Source organism: Coffea arabica, chromosome 11e, assembly GCF_036785885.1.
Source record: "Coffea arabica cultivar ET-39 chromosome 11e, Coffea Arabica ET-39 HiFi, whole genome shotgun sequence".
NCBI lineage: Eukaryota > Viridiplantae > Streptophyta > Magnoliopsida > Gentianales > Rubiaceae > Coffea > Coffea arabica.
The window spans coordinates 18,021,500-18,042,296 of NC_092331.1; the positions used below are offsets into that span (position 1 = coordinate 18,021,500).

The 20,797-nt window shown below is 38.4% G+C and overlaps 3 pseudogenes; all 3 read right to left on the bottom strand.

Annotated features, from left to right (window-relative positions):
• Positions 1 to 5,433: 5,433 nt before the first annotated feature.
• Positions 5,434 to 6,472, bottom strand: LOC140021181 (probable pectinesterase 15; annotated as a pseudogene).
• Positions 6,473 to 7,984: 1,512 nt separating this feature from the next.
• LOC140021182 (probable pectinesterase 15) lies at positions 7,985 to 8,717 on the bottom strand (annotated as a pseudogene).
• Positions 8,718 to 10,420: 1,703 nt separating this feature from the next.
• Positions 10,421 to 10,982, bottom strand: LOC140021183 (probable pectinesterase 15; annotated as a pseudogene).
• Between the last annotated feature and the right edge of the window lie 9,815 nt (positions 10,983 to 20,797).

Sequence of the window (20,797 nt, forward strand, 5' to 3'; positions counted from 1 at the left end):
GTCGAACCCTTGCCACACATTGACTAGGCAGTTTAGCATGCACCATGAACCCGCACTTCTGAACATTAATCTCCTGTCCCGAAACTGCTTCATAGTTCTCAATTGTCTGCATAACACATCTCAGCGAAGAGGATGAAGCACCCGAAAAAACCAGGACGTCATCTGCGTAACTGAGATGAGTGATCTTAGGACAGCCCCGCGGAACTGAAAAGCACTTGAACTCTCGATGCTCCACTAACTTGTTTAAAGAACGGGACAGCACCTCCGCACCAATAATAAACAATCCTGGGGATAATGGGTCCCCTTGACGAAGCCCTCGCATAGACTTAAAGAAACCCACACTGGCCCCGTTGATTAGAACCGAAAACCATACATTCAAGACCAATCTCCAAATCCTATCAATCCATTGCTCCCTAAATCCAAATCTTCTCAAAACCATTGTCAAAAAAATCCAGGAAACACGGTCATAAGCCTTTGACATATCTAATTTCAGAGCAACATCGGCATTTCTGGAGGTCCTCCCCATATTAGAGAGCAACTCTTGTGCAAGCAAGAAATTATCCGATATAAGCCGCCCCCGAACAAATCCACTCTGCTGTGGGGATATGATCCTTGGAAGGACTTGGGCCAAGCGATCCGCCAAAACTCGCGAAATTAACTTGTTAACAAAGTTACACAAGCTAATCGGCCGGAATTGTGAAAAATCCTGTGGGTGCCCAACCTTAGGAATGAGTGCAATGGAGGTCGCTGTAACAGCACGAGGCAACTCAGCCCCGCAGAAAAAACTACACACTGCGCTAACCACATCCGCACCGACAACTGACCATGCTACCGTAAAGAATTTACCCGTATATCCATCCGGCCCCGGTGCACTCTCCCCATCCATCGCGAACACCGCACTTCGAATCTCCACCTCAGAGAGAAACTGCTCCAGCAAATCATTCTCCTCATCAGTCAAAATTGTTGGAATATGCTGAAGCAAATCAGAGGAAGATGTTGGACGCTGATCCGTAAACAACCCCTCGAAGTACCGTACCGCCTCTGCTCCAATCCTCTCGTCTAATTCCACCTACTCCCCTTGGCCATTTCTAATCCTGTGAATGATTGAACGTACCCTTCTATTTTTGACGACAGAATGAAAGAACCTTGTATTTCGGTCTCCCTCCTGAAGCCACCTAACCCGAGCCTTCTGCTTCCAAAACAACTCCTCCACTCTCAAGGCCGCCCGCAACTGACCTTTGGCAAGATGTAAATGCACCCTAGCAGCATCTGAATCATCGCTTTCTACACGGACCTCCACCAGCCGCACCTCCTCTTCCTTTTGCCTAACTGTCTGAAAGATATCCCCAAAAACCCTCCTACTCCAATCCCGTATAGTACCCCTCAGCTGTTTTAATTTGCAACAGAAAACTTGCAAAGGGGAGCCAGCGCACGGCTGCCCCCAAGAATCCTGAACCATAGGCAAGAAGTCCTCGTGCCTCGTCCAGACATTAAGGAACATGAACGACCGCGGTTTAGTGTCCAGTCTGGTTGATACTGAAAGAAGGAGCGGAGCATGGTCTGATGACTCCCGGGCTAAGTGCGACACTGCCAATGACATTCCCGTGTCAATATAACCCTCATTCACCAAAATCCGATCCAATCTTTTCCAAATTCTTGCCCTGCCATGTCTATTGTTACACCAGGTAAACCGAGCCCCAGAAAAACCGACATCCGTGAGATTTGCCTCATTGATAAACTGTCTGAACTCCATAGCTTCACCAGGATTAAAAGCCCGACCCCCTTTCTTCTCCTCAGCATCTAAAATTACATTGAAATCCCCACCCACAAGCCATGCAGCGGAACCTGGGTTATCCCACATTAAACCCTCCCATAGCTCACACCTCTCCACAGGAGTACACCGCGCATGCACAAAGGAGACAACAAGGTGGGAGCTTGGCACATGATCGTGAGAAAGTCGCACTGACACATGCTGGGGGTTCTCTCCAACCACCAAGCCTGAAAAAGGCTCTTGGAAGAACACCCAGATCGAGCCCACCAAGTTATGCACCACTCCATGAAAACCTAATTTGTGTCTATACCGTTCAGCTTTATCAACCTCCAACCAAGGTTCACAAAAAGCCAAGAATTAGAGATTGTTCATTTGAATCAATTTTTAATCCTTCTCAATTTCGGGGCTTTAGAAATGCCCCGAACATTCCAAAATAAACCCTTAATCATGGGACAAAGCAGGAAGAGAATTCTGCAAATTTATCAATTTAGAACGTAATTGCCTGTCAGAAGGAAAATGTGCACGAATACCTTTTTGTTTGTTCCTCAAAGCCGCCACCGAACTGTCAAGAACTCCAGCTGTTGGCACTATAGTTTCATCCTGGACTCGCACCAGCTCCGTAGCAAATCGTGGGGATAGGGAACCCACTGAAAGGGCCTCCTCGTCACTGCTGGACTCCACCCTCTGAGCTCCCACAAGTGCAATAGACCGTGCCTCAACACCATCTGGTTTGCTCCTCTCCACACCATCCCCTCGCACATCAGCGACAATAGCACGCGGGAAGATAATCTCCAACCTACCACCCAATTCTACATCACCCTGCTGCTCCTGCTGCAGCCCCACGTCCTGCACTCCTCCGCAACTGACATCTTGATGCGCACTATCCACAACGGCGGCCGCATGCCCCATCTCCTGCTCCATCCCCTCATCCTCCAAATCCTCCAAAGGGTCAGAGGCAGTACCAACCTCCACTTCGGCCTCCCCAACCTGCTGCCCAGGCACTGCTGCCACCAGCACCTTCATTGCCGCCACCTCCCTGGAAGTCATCGCGCAGGAAGTTGCCACCCCATGTCCCTGGAGCAACAACTGCTTCTGGACTGGTGCCGACAGCACAGCAGTCTCTGCCCCAGCGATACCTGACGTCGCTGTTGTCATTCCAGGCGTAGACCGCAACTCCCCCTCCTTAGCTTTACCCTTGTCCAAACTCGTGACAGGCGCAGTAGCCTCTTGAAGTTTCGAGGAATTCCGCCCCACCTTCACAGGCCGCAGGGAAGGATCCCTCCGATAGCAACTCTCCTGCTGATGACCGAATTTGGAACAGAAAGAGCAATAAGGAGGGATGTTTTCAAAGTCCACCGGCTGCCAAAATCCATATTCCTCATCCCCTATCCATACGCGTTTGGCAAGGGGCATAGAGATATCTACCTCTACCAACACTCGCGCAACAGAGGGCCGGCGAAGATCACCGGTTGCCGCATCCAGCTTGAGGGGATGCCCCAACGTTGAGGCTAACTGCATCAACTGATTCCTTTGGAAAAAGGGGATAGGCAGACCTGGGAAACTTACCCAAACTGGAGCAATTGCAAGCTCTTGACCAGACCTGAAGTCGATGCTCCACTTCGAAAGCGACATTGGTGACTTGCCTATGAACCAGACCCTGCGAGCAAACAAGCGAGTATAATCATCGTCCACCAAGGGTCTAATCAGGACGTGCTTCTCGTCCAGGAGGCCAACTGATCAATGCCCTTTGAGCCCCAGAGTCACGAAGAATTTTCGTATGGCCTCCATGGAGGGTCTGCCCGCACTGAACCTCCCTACCAGAGCCTGGTGGAAGGGAGCAGCCAATCTCTCAATCTTCTGGCGTGAGATACGAAGAGAGGGCTCACCTCTGAATGTTGAGACAACACCCAGCGTTACCCCATTCTCGTCATTGGAACGGCCAACTACTGCCGCAAACGAAGGGGCAACATGCATCTGGCCGCCACCATCCGGCGGCTTCGCCGCAACGGCCACCATCAGGATGACCAAAAAAACCTAGCCACAAGGGTTTCCAACCTAGGCTTACAATATGTGACCCTCAATACTCCGGTACTTGATTTCAAAAGACTTCCGTTTTATTCTTAATCTAACTAGTATGTTCAAAAATTTTTTAATGTATTTAACCTTTTTAAATATATAATTAAAAATAGAAAAAGTTGGAGTGGTTATTCTTCCTTTTTTCACTCTAAAAGTTCCAAAAACATAAAAATAAAAGAATTTTCTCAAATTTATTTTTTCACACTTAGTAATACCGGGAAAAGAAATAGAGATAGGAGAGAAAGAGACAAAAAATTAGATTTTGCAAAAAAGGAAAAAAAAAAAAAGAATCTTATCATCATATTATTTCAATGTTGTCAAAATTAGAATTGGAATTGGTGGTAAATAGAAAAGTAAAGTAATTTTAAAATAATAAAAATATTGAATTCTTTCTTATTTGTGTTTTTAAAATTACAAAAAAAAAAAAGAATTAAGCTCTCTCTCTCTCTCTCTTCCTCCCTCCCTACCTTTCTATTTTTTTCAATATTAATAAGATTGTCAGGAAGAAAGAGATTAATGTTCTAACTTTTTTTAATACTAAAAAAGAGAAGGACCACTCTAAATTCTTTATTGTTTTTATTATACAAAGAGTATGGTACTTTCTTTTTAAGTTTTTTAACTTGCCAAATTAGTTTAATGGTGGGATCAATTGCCTAAAAAATAACTTTGGAGATAAATTGATAATAAGGCTATAGTTTATGCAGGTAAAGTAATAATAAATGTAAGAGCTAAACATGTCTTTTCATTTAAATTAACAAACTTCGTTAATTTTGATCTTTAGTCTTAAGGGCAAAGTGATTAAAAATTTACGTTAAGGAAGAAATTGATAGTGGTACCAATCGTTAAGGGGATAAAGTGATAATAACTATTAATTATTTTCCACATAAACTTTCCTTTCTCTTTTATTTATAAAAAGTACTGGTTCGCCATGATCTTTTAAAATCATAAATTGGCCCAATTTCAAAATTTCATGTTTTCAATTTTGTTGCTCTTTCCTGCTTTCGGACCATTAAACCCACCCTCATCTACACCAAGATGGATATGTAATATCAGATATTGCAAATGCAAGTCAAGTGAGGTAATCAATCCCTTTTCTGGTATTCTTGTAGTCTTCATTTCATGTTTTCTCCATGTGTTTTGTCTTGGTAAAGCATATTATAAATAAAAGTTATCTCTATGAATTAGTATTTATCATCTAGAATGAGGAGCTATTAGTATATTAAATCAAGACTCAAAATTAGAAATTTTCATATTATTATTTTGTAGTGTTTTAGTCAACAGTTTAATAATTCTATTGGAATCAAGTTATGGTAGTTTATTATTTATGAATTATTATCTTATTAGAAAATTTCTTATGGTTATAAGACTTGTTTATTAAGTCATCTAGTCTATAAATAGGAAGTCATATTATTATGTTTAGTTGATAAAAGTGAAATTTGAGAGTCTTGTTAATATGTGTGGTTAATGATTTATTGTTGATATTTATTTCTCTTCTCTCATACATACTGGTATGTGTGTAAATTACTTCCCCATATTGATTTTATGAAATGTATCTCATGTATATTTTTTGGTAAATTTTTTGGGTTCTACATCAAAGAGACGACATTCGACATGGTTGTCATTGAGAAAACCACTGTAGCATACTACCCCCAAGTTCGTCCCAGCCATACTTTACCACTACTTTTAACACTGTAATTCATAAAAGAAAAGCTCGAATTCCCGCTTGTTGATTTCCTCGCCTGCGCTGTAATGGCTCCACTAATACCACTTGAAACTTCTTTTGCTACTGAATTTATCATGCAATCCTTGTAAAGTGATCTTCCATTTCCAAAAATGAAATCGATAGATCCTTGGATGAAGCGTTCTTTGAAATAATGCCTCTGACTATCGTCATAAAAGGTATCTTGTGCCCCATAAAATCCACACCCATAAAATGCAGCTTTGTCACCAGAAATCCTCAGTGCCACAGCCTGTGCTCCGACTGCAGCAGGGGATGGAGAAGGAGTCGTGTTCTGAAAGCTAATATTATAAGCTACAAAATTGGTAGATAAAATGGCAATTGTATAGCTGAATTGAGTTCCTCAAGTCGAATTAGCAGTGTCATTCTAAGCAATCGTCGTGTTCAAATAACTCTGTCCTTGTATTATTAACTTTGTCTTATTTGCACTAACCGTCACTTTCTCCTTGGAAGTGCCTGAATCAACTATACTAAGTGTCCTAATAAGGTTTAAATCAGGAACAACATCCACTACCTTCTGTACACTGTTGAAATTCTCACATCCCTTTAGATTTACTGTGAGGACAAGTGAAACCCCATAACTAGTAATGAGCTTAGACTTCCATGTTGATTCATCACAATACTTCTTACTTTTCTTCATCCTCCTGTGACTCTGATGGTGTCTAGATATTCTACGTGCAAGTTCTTGGATAATGTTGATGAAGTCCTCAAACCCGCTTTTCTTGATCACCCTCCGTGCAAAAGTAAGTTTGACCTACTAGTATCATCGTTGAAAGAAGTGATAGTGTTAATTGGAGAGTGATAGGCTAGATAGAGAGAAACAATGTTGGAACTAGTAGAACGGGAAAGGACGCTATCCACAATAAGATGGTTGTTTTAGCAGTCATGCTTTAGTTACTTGCGTTGGCTGGCGAGACACAGAGATATAGGGGACAGCCTTGGGAAGCAATTGAACTACTTTTCTCTTAATATATTAACAATACAATTCTCGAACCAATCTTACGTTAGTAGTGCTTTAAAAAATTTTCATATTATTATTTAGTAGTGTTTTAGTCAAGTTAAGATTTTAGTAATTCTATTGGAGTCAAATTATGGTAGTTTTATTATTTAGGAATCAGTATCTTATTAGAAAATTTGTCATGGTTGTAAGACTTGTTTATCAAGTCATTTAGTCTATAAATAGGTAGTCATATTATTGTATTTAGTTAAGAAGAGTGAAATTTGAGAGACTTGTTTTTATGTGCTTAATTATGTATTATTGATATTTATTACTCTTCTCCCACACATACTTATATGTATGTAAATTGCTTAATTTTGTGAAATATATCTCCTATATCTTTTTGATTGAAATTTTTTGACTTTTACATCCAGTATCAAAGCCCTAAATTCAAGAAATTGATTTTGGGGTACTTGTGAACATTGAAAAATTACCCCGATTACAAGATTTGTAGTGAATATTTTTCACCATCAGAGTTAGAGTATAAAAATTGTGGATGTTTTTGCTATAGGAGTTAGAGGATAAAAATTGCTACGAAAAAATTAGTTGATCAACTTAGACAACAAGGATGATCGTGGAATGCCTAGTTTGTGAGGATTGGACAATAAGATTCGTCCACAAGAATTGTCAAATTGATTGTGGTTGTGAAGAGAATGATCGGAGAATAATCCTATCAGTTGAATTGTAATTATGAAAATCACAAAGTAAATTGTCAATAAGTTGACATCAAATTGGGCGACGAAAACAGTCTATTCAGAAGCATGGATTATTTTCACAAGTAAAAAATAAATTGAGCGACGAGATAAATCTGTCCTAGTACGCGAAATATTGCAGCAGCAAAAATTAAGGGAGATTATTGATCATGAAAGTAATGAATTTGATCCAAGAGCGAGCTTGATTTAAAAAAGGAAATGTTGGCATATTAAATCAAGATTCAAAATTAAAAATTTCCATATTATTATATAGTAGTGTTTTAGTCAAGTTAGGGTTTTAGTATTTCCATTGGAGTCAAGTTATGATAGTTTTTTTGGTTTAGAAATTAGTATCTTATTTGAAAATTTCGTATGATTATAAGACTTGCTTATCAAGTCATCTAGTCTATAAATAAGGTGTCATATTATTGTTTTTAGTTGAGAAGAGTGAAATTTGAGAGTTTTGTTATTATGTGTGATGAATGACATGTTGTTGATATTTATTCCACATCTCATTAATGACATATTATTAATATTTATTCCACATCTCCACACATATTTGTATGAGTGTAAATTGCCTCCACATATATATTGATTTTATAAAATATATCTCCTCCCACACATATTTGTTTGTGTGTAAATTACCTCTCTATATATATTGATTTTATGAAATATATCTCCTGTATATTTTTTGATAATTTTTTTGGGTTCTACATCGAAAAGATGATATTCAACATGGTTGTCGTTGAGAAAATCACTATAGCATACGACCCTCAAGTTTGTCCTAGCCACACTTTACTACTACGTTTAACATTGCAATTCATGAAAGAGAATCTCAAATTCTTGCTTGTTGAGTTCCTCGCCTACGCTGTGACCACTTGAAACTTATTTTTCTACTAAAGTGGTCTTTCATTTCCAAAAATGAAATAAATGTATCCTTGGATGAAGCATTCTTTGAAATAATGCCTCTGACTATTGTCATAAAGGGTATCTTGTGCCCCATAAAATCCATACGCATAAAATGCAGCTTTGTCACGGGAAATTCTTGGTGCCACAGCCTGTGCTCTGACTACAGCAGGGGATGGAGGAGAAGCCTTGTTCTGAAACGTAATAGTATAAGCTACAAAATTGGTAGATAAAATGGCAATTGTATAGCTGAATGGAGTTTCTCAAGTCGAATTAGCAGTGTCATTCCAAGCATTCGTCGTGTTCAAATAACCCTGACCTTGTATTATTAAGTTTGTCTTATTTGCACTAATTGTCACTTTCTTCCTGTACATGCTTGAATCAACTATGATTAAAAAAAAAAAAAAGTGTCCTAGCAGGACTTAAATCAGGAACAGCATCCACTGCCTTTTGTACGCTACTGAAATTCGCACATCTATTTAAATCTACTGTGAGGACAAGTGAAACCCCATAAGTAATAATGAACTTGACTTCCATGCTAAATCATCACAATATTTCTTACTTTTCTTCATCCTCCTATGACGCTAATGATGTCTGGACATTCTACGTTCAAGTTCTTAGATAATATCTATGAACTCCTCAAATCCGCTTTTCTTGATCATCCTTCGTGCAAAAGTAAGTTTTGATCTACTAGTATCATCGTTGAAAGAAGTGACAATGTTATTTGGAGAGTGATCAGCGGGATAGAGTGAAACAATGACGGACACTAGTAGAACAAGAAAGGAGGCTAGCCACAATAAGGTAGGTGTTCTAGCAGTCATGCTTTAGTTACTTGCGACGGTTGGCGAAACACAAAGATATTGGGGACGGCCTTGGAAAGCAACTAACCTACTTTTCTCTTAATATCTCAACAATACAATTCTCGAACCAATCTTACGTTAGTAGTGTTTCAGAATTTCCATATTATTATTTATTAGTATTTTAGTCAAGTTAGGATTTTAGTAATTTGTTCGAAGTCAAGTTATGGCAGCTTTATCATTTAGAAATTAGTCTTATTAAGAAATTTCGTATGGTCGTAAGACGTGTTTATCAAGTCATCCAGTCTATAAATAGGGAGTCATATTATTGTATTTAGTTGAAAAAAGTGAAATTTGAGAGTCTTGTTATTATGTTTGATTAGTAATAAATTATTGATATTTATTCCTTTTCTCCCACACATATTTGTATGTTTGTAAATTGGCCACACATTTATATTGATTTTATGAAATATTTCTCATATTACTTTTTGATTGAAATGTTTTGACTTTACTTATGGTATCAGATCCCTAGATTTAAGAAATTGATTTTGAGGTACCTGTGAACATTGAAAAATTACCCCGATTACAAGATTTGTAGTGAATATTTTTCGCTATCAGAGTTAAAGTATAAAAATTGTGGATGTTTTTGCTATAGGAGTTAGAGGATAAAAATTGCTACGAAAAAATTAGTTGATCAACTTAGACAACAAGGATGATCGTGAAATGTCTAGTTTGTGAGGATTGGACAATAAGATTCGTTCGCAAGAATTGTCAAATTGATTGTGGTTGTGAAAAGAATGATCGGAGAATAATCCTATCAGTTGAATTGTGATTATGAAAATCACAAAGTAAATTGTCAATAAGTTGACATCAAATTGGGCGACGAAAACAGTCTATTCGGAAGTATGGATTATTTTCACAAGTAAAAAATAAATTGAGCGAAGAGATAAATCTATCGTAGTACGCGGAATATTGTAGCAGCAAAAATTAAGGGAGATTATTGATCATGATAGTAGTGAATCTGATCCAAGAGAGAGCTTGATTTAAAAAAGGAAATGTCGGCATATTAAATCAAGATACAAAATTAAAAATTTCCATATTATTATATAATACTGTTTTAGTCAAGTTAGAGTTTTAGTAATTCTATTAGAGTTAAGTTATGATAGTTTTTTTGTTTGGAAATTAGTATCTTATTTGAAAATTTCGTATGATTATAAGACTTGTTTATCAAGTTATCTAATCTATAAATAGGGTGTCATATTATTGTATTTAGTTGAAAAAAGTGAAATCTGAGAGTTTTGCTATTATATGTGAATAATGATATATCGTTAATATTTATTCCTCTTCTCCCACATATATTTGTATGTGTGTAAATTGCATCCCCATGTATATTGATTTTATGAAATATATCTCCTGTATATTTTTTGTTGAATTTTTTGGGTTCTACATTGAAGAGACGACATCCGACATTGTTGTCATTGAGAAAATCACTGTAGCATATGACCCTCAAATTCGTCCCAACCACACTTTACCACTATCTTTAACACTTCAATTCACAAAAGAGAAACTCGAATTCTTGCTTGTTGAGTTCCTCGCCTGCGCTGTGACGGCTCCACTAATACCACTTGAAACTTCTTTTGCTGCTAAAATGGTCTTCCACTTCCAAAAATGAAATCGATGGATCCTTGGATGAAGCATTCTTTGAAATAATGCCTCTGATTATCGTCACAAAGGGTATCTTTTGCCACATGAAATTACACCCATAAAATGGAGATTTTTTTACTGGAAATCCACAGTACCACAGCCTGTACTCCGACTGTAGCAGGGGATCGAGAAGGAGTCGTGTTCTGAAAGCTAATATTATAAGCTATAAAATTGGTAGATAAAATGGCAATTGTATAGCTGAATGGAGTTCCTCCAGTCGAATTAGCTGTGTTATTCCAAACAATCATCATGTTCAAATAACCCTGACCTTATATTATTTTGTCTTATTTGCACTAACCATCACTTGCTCCCTGTACATGCCTGAATCAACTATAATAAATGTCTTAGCAGGGATTAAATCGGGAACAACTACCACTGCTTTTTGTACACTACTGAAATTCGCACATCCTACTTAATCTACTTGAGGACAAGTGAAACCCTATAACTAGTAATGAGCTCAGACTTCCATGTTGAATCATCACAATATTTCTTACTTTTCTTCATCCTCTTGTAACTCTAATGATGTCTGGACATTCTACGTGCAAATTCTTGGATAATGTCGATAAATTTCTCAAACCCACTTTTCTTGATCTTCTTTCATGCAAAAGTAAGTTTTCATCTACTAGTATCATCGTTGAATGAAGTGGTTGTGTCAATTGGAGAGTACTGGGCAGAATAGGGAGAAACAATGATGGAAACTAGTAGAACAAGACAGGAGGCTAGCCACAATAAGGTGGTTGTTCTAGTAGTCATGCTTTAGTTACTTGCGACGGCTGGTAAGGCACAAAGATATAAGGGACGGTCATGGGAAGCTATTTATCTCAATATTTTGATGATTACAAAACAAATGGATATTACTAATACTTTTTGAAGAAACCCTTTTCAGAAATGACACTAAACAGGTCTGTGGACTTAAAGCAAAAAGGAAGATCAAAAAGGATGAAAAGTGCTGAGGAAGTTGTCGGACGCACAAAAGGAGAGTATCGGACGTCCGACATCCATTGAGTATCTTCGGACGTGTGAAGAGCTCAGACTCGGACGTCCGAAGAAGACAAGCTGAGGCTTCTACAACCACTGATCACGATCGGACGCTCAACACCTGAGTATCAGACGTCCGACAAGCGTTGCTGCACTTCGGACGCAACACATTGAACGCATCGGCCGTCCGAAGGAATTGAAGAGGAAATTCCAAGTGTGCATCTTACTCTCGGACGCATGGTGATAGGGGATCGGACGTCCTAAGAGATTCAAGAAAACTTCCAGAACTCATTGATCTCATTCGGACGCATAAAAACTGACTATCGGACGTCCGACATCACCAACGACTAGTTGACTCTTCAGTCGCCTTCTACCCGTTGACAGCATTAATTGAAGAATTTTCTGGTCTCCTATAAAAAGAACAAAGTCAACCACCTCAGAATAACTTTGCACATCAAGTCTACATCAGATAGTGAGTGATTCAAGTGTTAGAATACTCCAAAGGAACATTTGTACTCTTTGCTTGTGCAATTTTTTTGTAGCTTTTCAAGTGTGACTCGGCTTCTTCAATAGTGTAGCATTGTGAGGGTTTTCAGAGTGTGTAAAACTTCCTTGCTTGACCAAATGTGGTTTGGGGCAAGAAGGAAGTGATCCTTCCTTTGTACACAAGAAATTGGTTGCAAGACTGTTCAACTTGAAGTAGCTGATTATATAAAGTTTTGTTCAAACTCAAGTGGAGTTTGAAGTCTGGTTTATTTTTCTACTTTCATTTACAGCTTTACTATATAATCTGCTCACATTCTCATCTCACGAACATCTGTATTTTCTTATAATCTGATCCATTGAGTGGTCTTTGAGAAAAGCAGGGTAGGCTTGAAAAAAGAGTGACCTATATCTCAGCTGGTTTTTTGAAAATCTAATTCACACCCCCTCTTAGGTTGTCTTCGATCCTTACAATTGGTATCAGAGATTGGTCTCCTAGAGATTAAGCTCAATCGGCTTGGGAGTAAACATGACAACCAACAATGCCATGTTCTTTGAGGAACAATCTGTCACTAGACCTCCAATGTTCAATGGATCAAACTATGTGAGTTGGAAGGAAATGATGATTATATTCTTGCAATCTATTGATATTGAGTTGTGGTTTATTGTCAGTGAAGGTCCATATGATGTAACTATTATTGATGAAGCTACTCATAGGCCGAGACAAAAAATCAGAAGTGAACTGACTGCTGAAAATAGAACTCATCTCACTCTAAATGCCAAAACTATGAATGTTCTATACAGTGCATTAGATTCAAATGAGTCTATTAGAGTCAAAGGCTGCAGATCTGCAAAAGAAATTTGGGATAAACTTAGAGAGATCCATGAGGGAAGCGAAAATGTGAGAGAGCAGAAGAAATCCATTCTGGTCACTAAGTATGAATCTTTTAAGATGGAACCTCATGAAAATATTGACAAAATGTATTGTAGATTCAATGATCTGATCAAGGATTTAGAGGTGCTTGAGAAGGAGTACTCTCTAGGTGAAAAGAATAGAAAAATTCTGAATGCTTTATCAAAGGACTGGGAAAGCAAAGTGACTGCCATAGAGGAAGCCAAGGATCTAAACACCTTATCCATTGAATCTCTGATTAACTCTCTAACATCTTACGAACTGAAACTTAAATCTAAGATGCAGGATGAAGAAGACACCAAGATGAGAAAGAGCATTGCTCTAAAAGCTTCACAAGATGAAGATGAAACTGCCTCACAGGATGAAAATGATTTGGAAGGTGATGAAAGTGATATTGCACTCATCACAAGAGGCTTCAAAAGGTTTCTCAACAAGAGAAGATTCAGGAAAGGCGGATCCAGCAATTCCTTCCCATATCAGTCTAATGACTTAAGAAACAGAGGGAAACTGGAGTTCAACAAGAAGCTTATTGATAAGTGTTTCGAATGTGGCCAATCAGGACATTATGCGAATGAGTGTCCAATGAAGAAAAAGAAGGAGAGCAAGATTGAACGAAAATCAAAGTTCAACAATTTCCAGATTACCTGGAATGATTGCAACTCAGAAGACGAAGTTGAAGAAGAAGAGGAATCTGCTCAAGTGGCTTTCATGGCCATTGGAGATGAAGAGGTAATACAATGCAACACTCAAACCGATAGTGATAGTGAATCTGATACTGATATTAATTCTTTTCTAGAAAAAATGCATAACAGCTTGAAAGAATCCTATGTTGGAAACAAGGAACTAAAGCAGAAAATTAGCTTTCTAATACAAGACAATGCAAATCTTTTTCGACAAAACCAGTGTCTTAAGCATGAAAATGAAAACCTGAAAAGAACTGAAACTGATGTGCTTGCTGAACTTTACAAAAAGAAAAATTTTTGTGACATACTCAGAAGTGAGCAATGTAGGTTAAGAAAAAGGATGGATGATTTATGTCAATTATTACACCATTTGAAACAGAACCGTCTTCAAAAGAATGACACTGTACCTTATGTTAATACTCATCAAATAAGGCTGAATCAAAATGCAAATGAGTTTGCTATCCACAGGAGAAGGCAAGTCAGATTCATTAAACCTGTTCATTTGATTGATCCATTGTCTGTGTGCAACTTTTGTTGTCAATTTGGTCACATGAGTAGCAATTGTTATGTTAAGAAAAACATGAGGAATGGCATGAGATGCATGTGGGTAGTTAGACATAAGACTAACTCTCAAGGACCCAACATGTAAAGGGTACCAAGTATTATCTTGTGGATTTGTGTGTAGGTGAACCAGGATAACATTGCTAAAGAATCAAAATGGTTCATTGATAGTGGATGTTCTAGACATATGACTGGTGAGGCATCACATTTCGTTAAACTCAAGCAAAAAGCAAGTGGAAAGGTAACGTTTGGAGATGATAACAAAGCCAAAACTGTTGGCATTGGTGATGTTGGTAAGAATGGTCAAACCTTTATTCATAATGTTCTTCTCGTTGACAATCTGAGCTACAATTTATTAAGTGTTAGCCAATTGTGTGATAGAAATCTGTTTGTATTGTTCAAAAAGCTTGAATGTCTCATTTTTGACTCAAAGTTCAACATTGTTTTCAAAGAAAAAAGAGTTAATGATGTTTATGTAGTTGTTCTTGAAAAAATTGATTCCTCCTATCTTAAATGTCTTAAAGTAACAAATGAGGACCCATGGTTATGGCATAGAAGGCTGTGTCACTTCAATATGGATTTGCTAAAAGAAATCTCTAAAAAGGAATAGTTAGAGGTCTTCCAAAAATCAGATTTGAAAAGGACCGGATATGTGATGCTTGTCAATTTGGAAAACAAATCAGGGTATCCTTTAAACCCAAGAAATGTGTTTCTACTTCAAAACCTCTTGAACTTTTACATCTTGGCCTGTTTGGTCCTACACAAACTACAAGCCTTGGTGGTAAGAGATATTGTTTTGTGATTGTTGATGATTATTCTAGATATACTTGGGTGATATTCCTTGCTCATAAAGATGATGCCTTTAAGAATTTTACTTCATTATTTGCTAAAGTACAAAATCTGCTTGGATTGAAAATTGTCAGGATTAGAAGCGATAATGGGAAAGAATTCAAGTTCTGTGGCTTTCCAGAATTTTGTGATCATAATGGCATTACTCATGAATTTTCTATTGTAGAAAGAAAAAATAGAACTCTCCAAGAGGCTGCTCGAACCATGCTTAGTGAATGCAATTTACCAAAATATTTTTGGGCTGAAACCATAAACACAGCATGTTATACCATGAACAGAGTTCTCCTAAGACCAATGTTGAACAAAACTTCATACGAGCTCATGTTTGACAAAAAGCCTGTTGTTGGTTACTTCAAAGTATTTGGTTGTAAATGTTTCATTTTGAATATTAAGGAACATCTTGCAAAATTTGATAAGAAATCTGATGAGGAAATTTTCTTGAGATATTGTGAAAACAAAAGAGGCTTCAGAGTTTATAATCGTAGAACATTGATTATAGAAGAGGCGATACATATTACTTTTGATGAATCTAATGGTGACATTTCTATGAGTGGTGGTGAAGATGATGATACAAATGTTCAAGAAGAACTAAAGAAGTTAGCAATCAATGATCATGACTCTGCTTCACCAGAAACTGATTTAAAGGATGCTGATACTCAGGTCAGTCCAGCTGAAGAAGTGAATGACAGAGATACTACTACTCCTAATGATCTTCCAAGAACCTGGAAATTTGTTCATAACCATCCCAGGGAGCTTATAATTGGTGATCCATCTGAAAAGGTCAGAACTCGCTCCTCTAGACACCTAGTAGATAATCTTGCTTTGGTATCACATTTTGAGCCTAAAAATGTTGTTGATGCATTGAGTGATGAGCACTGGTTTTTATCCATGGAAGAAGAGTTAATCCAATTTGAAAGAAACAAGGTTTGGACCCTGGTTGCTAGACCAAAAGACCATCCTATCATTGGTACAAAGTGGGTGTTTAGAAACAAAATGAATGATAAAGGGGAGGTTGTTAGAAATAAGGCCAGACTGGTGGCTAAGGGATACACTCAGGAAGAAGGAATAGACTTTGATGAGTCCTTTGCACCTGTAGCTAGGCTGGAGTCCATTAGAATGTTTCTAGCATTTGCATGTTTCAAGAATTTTAAACTGTTTCAAATGGATGTCAAAAGTGCCTTCTTAAATGGCTTTATAGATCAAGAAGTCTATGTTGACCAACCTCCTGGTTGTGAAAATGAATCTTATCCAGATCATGTTTTTAAACTCTCAAAAGCTTTATACGGATTAAAGCAAGCTCCTAGAGCATGGTATGAACGTTTGAGTGGATTTCTGATTGAAAATGGTTTTAAAAAGGGGATTGTAGACACTACACTTTTCACAAAACAAAGCTCACAAGATCTCTTAATTGTGCAAATATATGTGGATGATATCATATTTGGTGCTACTAATGAGAGCTTGTGCAAGGATTTTTCCATTATCATGCAAAAAGAATTTGAAATGAGCATGATGGGAGAACTGAACTTCTTCCTTGGACTCCAAGTGATTCAAACCCAAGATGGAACTTTTATAAATCAAACAAAATACACCAAGGAATTGCTGAAAAGATTTGGAATGGAGGACTCAAAGCCTGTTGGAACACCTATGTGCACATCTACCAAACTTGACAAAGATGAAGAAGGTACAAAAGTTGAGGAAAAGAAGTATAGAGGTATGATTGGAAGTTTACTTTATTTAACTGCTAGTAGGCCTGACATCATGTTTGCTGTATGCTTATGTGCTCGATTTCAATCCTGTCCAAAGGAATCACACTTGAATGCGGTAAAAAAAATTTTGAGATATCTTAAAGGAACCTTAAATTTTGGCCTGTGGTATCCAAAATGTCATGAACTTCCTTTATGTGGATTTTCTGATGCTGACTTTGGAGGTTGTAAGATAGATAGAAAAAGTACTACTGGTATATGCAACTTTCTTGGAAACTGCTTGGTATCTTGGTTTAGTAAAAAAAAAAATGCCATCTCACTGTCTACTACTGAAGCTGAATATGTTGCTGCTGGTGCTTGCTGTGCTCAATTGTTATGGATGAAAAACACATTGAATGATTTTGGTTTAGTATACGAATGTATACCCATGTACTGTGACAACACTAGTGCAATCAATCTAACAAAAAATCCCATTCAACACTCTAGGACTAAGCACATTGATATAAAGTATCATTTCATTCGCGATCTTGTCTCAAAGGGGATAATCCGTGTTGAGTTTGTGTGTTCTAAAGAGCAGATCGCTGATATCCTCACAAAAGCTCTTCCACTGGATCAATTTGTATTCTTGAGAACAAAATTGGGCATTTCAGAAAAAATACTCTAAGTTCTGTTTCTAGTCAATCTTTATCGGACGTCCAATGAATTGGAACGGACGTCCGACAGTGTTCTTCGTCCAGTTTCAGAAAAACCCTGGTTCGAACGGTTGTGTCGGACGCTTCACTTCGTTCGGACATCCGACACTCTAAAATTGAGCTCTATAAGGCAGTTACCCATCTGTCTCAGTTCATTTTCTTCCATAAGTCTCGGACGCAACCTTTCAGTTTCCTCTCATATTTGAAATTCAAATTTTTCTCTCCTTAAACCAAGTTCCAAGAAATTGACTCAACCAACTCTATTACTCCTCTGTTGCTCATTAACCACTCATAAAAATCACTCCTAACCCCCAACTACCCCAAAATTCCCAATTTACATACGAAACCCTAACTCCACATAACCCTCTTCTTGCGGCATTTTAGTGCACTCTTGTTGGCTCTTACTGTTTTTTCTTCTATACACAACATTCTGCATAAAAAAATCATATCCACATTGCATCATGGTTAGAATTAGGGGAGGATCTACTAGTGTCGGACGGTCCTTTAGGCTTAGGGATGAAGACATTGAAATTGTTGATCCACCTCCTGTGGCACCTAAAAAGAAGATTGTGACCCGTGGTGGCAAAGTGAAGCAAACTGCCCAAAGAAAATTGGCTACTCCAACTGCTGAATCATCTGATGAGCAAATGGAAGGGCAGATCTCTGAAGGGAACATTGCTGGTGGAAATGAGGAACCAGAGCAGGCTACCCAGGGTGATGAAACTGTCACAAGGTCTTCTAGTAAAAGAAAAAGGACTGCAAAGAAGAAGAGAACTCCCCAATCCAAGAAAAAATAATCTGCTGATCCCTCTGTTGATCAGCAGAATGAAGGAAACATTACTGAAAGTCAGCCAACACCTGAACCCTCCATCAAGAAGTCTCCAAGGACAAGGACTGAGACTCAAAATGTTGGGGCATCTGCCACACAAACCTCAAAAGGGACACGTTCTGGGAAGGATCCAGTACCTCAGCCCGTTCCTGAACCCATTCCTCTACCAAAGTTCATTGATGATGAGGCCAGAGACAGATTTGAGTTAGTCTCTCAAAAAGGGTTCATCACCCAAAGGCTCATCATTCCCTTTGAATTTCGTAAGCTTGATCTTGAACCTGTCATTAAACTGTTTGAATTCCAGAAATGGACTCATCTTCTGACCATTCCTAATGTCTTTTACCCTGACATGCTTTATCAATTTTTTGCTAATCTTAGAAAGGGTAAATCACACACTGAACTCATCTCTATGGTCAACTCTGTAGACATCATGTTAACTCTTGACATAGTGAATTCCATTCTGAAAACTAGTATTGAACTTGGCTTCAATGGAAAAATTGCAAATTTCCTTTCGTATGAGGAATTTCCTTCTGCATATCATCATTTTTACAATGCTAAACTCATGACTTACTTTCAAACCAAATTCAACACTCCTACTGAGGCAAGATTGGATGATCTCAGTCCTCAGAATCTGATCATCTTTACCATCATTTCGAATCTGTTGGTGCCAACTGATGGCCACAGAACAGATGCAAACAAAATGGAACTCTATCTTTTCTACTGCTTTGTTGAAAAAATCCGCATTGACTTTGGATTTATAATGTGCAAGTTTATGCTCAAAATTAGCACTGACAGTCGTAGGAAGCTTTCCTATGGCAGATTTCTGACCCCTATTTTTGCCCATTTTGAAATACCTTTTTCTGGCAAATCTCCCAAAGACAGAGCTTCATCAGTTTTTTCAATAGCTTATTTTGAAAGAAAGAACCTAAAATTTTTTGATGGTCATTGGTGCTATAAGGAAACTGTGGCCGAGTCTAGAAGAAAAAACTTGCATGAAACCCCTGTCACTCCTAGAACTCCCCGTGATCAGTCAGGCTATGTTTCTCCTTTCACCATTCATCCTAGGAAGTCTGCCAGTAAGTCCTTCTCTTCCAACTCTGAGGTCATCTCCTTGCTTGAAGACCTCAAACAGCATGTTATGCTTCTTGAAGATGGTCTCATGATGACCATGACCTCTGACCAACAATCCTCTTTCCTTGAAAAAAGGAACCTTCTTGTGCCCCCTATACCTGAGACCAATGAGACTGCTCATCAGAAAGAACCAAGACCTGAGCCTACAAGGCCAACTACTGGTACTGAGACCACACCAGCTTCCAGCTCTCAGCCCAAGGATAAAGGCAAGGCTCCAGTAACTGAGGAAGCATATGAAGATGATGATGAAGAAACTGAGGAAGAAGAGGACCCTGAACAGTTTCGTCTGACCAGGAGGAGGCCTGGATCATCTAAAATCACCATCTAGGCACTACTAGGTCACTGCACCATAATCTAGGACTATAGTTCATCTTTTGCACTGCAAAACTTTCCGTACGTTATGTACTAAGTGTTGTACACCGGTTTGTACAACTGGATATTATCTACTGTTATGAATGTCTGTTATGGATAGTTGTTTGTTTTGGAATTTACTGAATGAATGTGTTTGTTATGAATGATTTCAGATTGTGCTGAACATGAATGGATTTTGCTGATATTATCTGATTATCTGTGATATCCAAATGCGTGCTATTGTTAATGTTTCTGTTGGATCATACTGATGTTATCTGATACTCAAAACTGTTGGTATCAAAACTGCCACTCACTTTTGTGATGACAAAAAGGGGGAGAATTGGTTTAGCACTGATGGCATAAAGCAACTAGTTAGGGGGAGTCAGTTTCAGGGGGAGTTACTAATGGTACTGATGGTGTAGATTGCGTTTTTTTCTGTATACTCATGCACTTCGTTAGGGGGAGCTGTTATTGTTATTTTTTGCTCTATCCAAGTGTTTTGTCATCATAAAAAACGGGGAGATTGTTTATCTCAATATTTTGATGATTACAAAACAAATGGATATTACTAATACTTTTTGAAGAAACCCTTTTCAGAAATGACACTAAACAGGTCTGTGGACTTAAAGCAAAAAGGAAGATCAAAAAGGATGAAAAGTGCTGAGTAAGTTGCCGGACGCACAAAAGGAGAGTATCGGACGTCCGACATCCGTTGAGTATCTTCGGACGTGTGAAGAGCTCAGACTCGGACGTCCGAAGAAGACAAGCTGAGGCTTCTACAACCACTGATCACGATCGGACGCTCAACACCTGAGTATCGGACGTCCGACAAGCGTTGCTGCACTTCGGACGCAACACATTGAACCCATCGGCCGTCCGAAGGAATTGAAGAGGAAATTCCAAGTGTGCATCTTACTCTCGGACGCATGGTGATAGGGGATCG